Source organism: Neoarius graeffei, chromosome 14 (genome assembly GCF_027579695.1).
Source record: "Neoarius graeffei isolate fNeoGra1 chromosome 14, fNeoGra1.pri, whole genome shotgun sequence".
Classification (NCBI taxonomy): domain Eukaryota; kingdom Metazoa; phylum Chordata; class Actinopteri; order Siluriformes; family Ariidae; genus Neoarius; species Neoarius graeffei.
In genome coordinates this window covers 77111251-77114220 of record NC_083582.1, presented here as the reverse complement: position 1 = coordinate 77114220, position 2970 = coordinate 77111251, and the positions used below count along the sequence as shown (strand labels likewise).

General features: G+C 44.6%; 1 protein-coding gene across 2 annotated transcripts in view; it reads right to left on the bottom strand.

Annotated features, from left to right (window-relative positions):
- The window catches only part of LOC132898612 (alpha-N-acetylgalactosaminide alpha-2,6-sialyltransferase 1-like), a 43312-nt gene that overhangs the window by 12859 nt on the left and 27483 nt on the right, over positions 1-2970 (bottom strand). The gene's annotated exons all lie outside the window — the stretch shown is intronic.

The window sequence follows — 2970 nt, the reverse complement described above, 5'->3', positions numbered from 1 at the left end:
TCTCTCCCGTCAATGGGGGGGGAGTCAGCTGCAGGCCGGATGGCTGCCCAGCCTGAGTCGGGCGGTGGGGGTATGTGGCAGCAGGAAGCATGGTCAAGCGTCGGTCTGTGAAGGGAGGGCAGAGTCAGGAAAGGTAAGTGGCAGAATCATTGCACCTGACGGGAATTAACCTGTGTTTGTGTGTCTTCCCCAGTGACCGCGCCCTATAAGAGGAGAGGGAGCACAGAGGAAGGGAGCTTCTCCCGACCAGAACACGTGTGTGTGTGTGTGTGTGTGTGTGTGTGTGTGTGTGTGTGTGTGTGTGTATATGTGAGTGAATATAAAAGCTGAAAAGCTAAAATAAAAGAGTTATTGAGAACTCAGTTCTGGCCTGCCGTGCTTCTGTGCTCCACCCACATGGTATAATTCTACAAACCTATTTTTGTCAGTAAAATAAAATTGCATATTTTTCTAAAAACCTGCTTTCACTTTGTCATTATGGGCTATTTTGTGTAGAATTGTGTGACAAAAAGTGGAGGCCATTCACTTCGTATCTGCTTTAATATCAACAGATCTTTTATTAAGGGTACGTGAATATTTTCAGCATGGCACACCTTCAGCCTGTTCAGTGTGCTGAGTGCAGTATGTTTAGTCATTCTTCCTCCGTCGCTAATGATAGCTTTATTTGTGATAAGTGCAGATTAGTTAGCTTGCTGACGGAGAAGATCATAGTGCTAGAAGCACGTGTCCAGGCTTTAGAGAAGGCCAGTGAGTGTGAGAACAGTGTAGTTTCTGTAGGGGAAAGTCTGGATGCCCTCGGTGGAGTTAGTAATCCCCCAACTCCGGCATTAGAGCCTTTACAGCGGGGCGAATGGGTGACGGCTCGGCAGCATAAGCGTAGAGCCAAAGCTACCACTGAGGCTCGCCCACGGGAGCACCACTCCTCTCCATGTCACGTGTCGAACAGGTTTGCTGTCCTTAGTGATGCACCCGCTGAGAAACCTGAAAGAGCTCTGGTTATAGGGGACTCTATCATATGGCATGTGAAATTAGCTCAGCCTTTAGGGCAGGCATCACCAAATGGCGGACCTCGGTCCGGATCTGGACCCAGTGATGGTTCTGTCTGGACCCGTGACCAATGGTAAATTCACGAGATTAAGTAATTTTCATGGAGCATTATTTTGGACGGTCGTGGCTATTGACAGCAGGCACTGCTACTCCAGTTAATATGACAACAGCTTCACTCAGTTGAGCCAATAAAATCGTTAGTTTACCCAGCGCACCACAGCACAGCAACAAGCAGAGAGGAAGAGAGTTAAGTTCAGAGACAACCGACCGAGACAACATGGCTTGCTCCTAAAGGTGGCAGAAAGTAGACAAGGAAAATCGTTATTTTGAAGATGAATGGATGGATAAATATATGTTCATTCTTCCGGCGAGCAGTTCAAAAGCAGTGTGCCTCATATGCTCCGAAAACGTGGCATTAATTAAAAGCGGCAATGTGAAGCGCCACTACGAAACGAAGCACAGCTCTTTTGAGCAAAATTATCCCCTGAAGTCCGAGCTGAGGGTGCAAAATAACCCAACTGCAAGCAGAGTATGACAGGTCTACCCGACTCATCACACATACACTTACAGACCAGCAACGTGCAAACGAATGTTCCTTAAAAGTAGCGTGGATTTTGGGGCAACATAAAAAACATTTAGTGATGGGACAGTTGTGAAGGAGTGCTTAAACGCCGTTGCTGAGACATTGATCTGCAAGGAAATGCTGCATTAAGAGAGCATTTTGAGACAACTGACCCTGCTACTTTCTGGTTACAGACTGTTTCTGAGAGTGTGTTCCCTGGTCTAACCAAAGGAGCACTGCACACCTTGACTATGTTTGGATCGACTTACAGCTGTGAGTCAGCTTTTTCCACTATGAACATTGTCAAAACCAAGTACCGTTCTAGGCTCAACAATGAACACCTGCATATCTGCATGAGAATGACACTAACTCCATTCCAACCAAGATTTAAATCACTGGCAGGTCAGCCACATGCCCGTTTTTCTCATTAAGAAAAGTAAAAGAAGAAGAATTAAAAGAGAAAAGTTCAAAGAAAAATGTTCTGTTTGCATTTCCCCCCCAAAAAGCCACTTGTTTTCTGAAGATGTGGACTTTTTTTTCTTGAAAAGTAGGCCCTCATTTTTTTAGGCTGGGACCTCCTTATTTTAAGAACAAAGAAGAGAAAATGTGAAGTCAATGCTCTGTTTGCACTTTTTAGTTAATGTTTTCTGAGTTGACTTTTTTACTTGAAGTGTAGGCCTTCAATTCTTCAGGTTGGGACCGCTTTAATTTAAGAGAAAAAGGAGTTATTCCACTCTGTTTGCACTTTTTATTTATTTTATTCTGAGATTTCTGTTTCCTTTAATCTGAAATAAAGGCCTTGAATTTATTTTCCTGGGACGACTTTTATTTATGGTAAAAGAGATAGTTGTGCACTCAGTTCATTTCCTGCATTGGAAATGAACAATAAATATTGTTGAAACCATATGAAAATGTGGACATAGGGGAAGGCTATAAGACACAAGCTGGACTTCGGTTCGGACCTTCTACTTGGGCAAAATGTAATAACTGGACCTCAGTGACTTTTAATTGAATACCCCTGCTTTAGGGGCACCAGCAGCTTTAGTCAGGTGTATACCGGGAGCCAGGGTGCCGGACATAGCAGGTAATCTTAGGGTCCTAGGCAAGCACAGGTTCTCAAAGATAGTTATCCATGCAGGAGCTAATGATATACGCCTTTGTCGGTCTGAGGTTACTAAGAGTAACTGTGTAGAGGTGTTTAAATTAGCGAAGGCGATGTCCGATGCTGTAGTATGCTCTGGCCCCATCCCAATGCGGCGTGGCGATGTAGCTTACAGCAGGTTATTGTCGCTGAACTGCTGGCTGTCCAGGTGGTGCTCTGAAAACAGTGTGGGCTTTATAGATAATTGGGCTAATTTTGA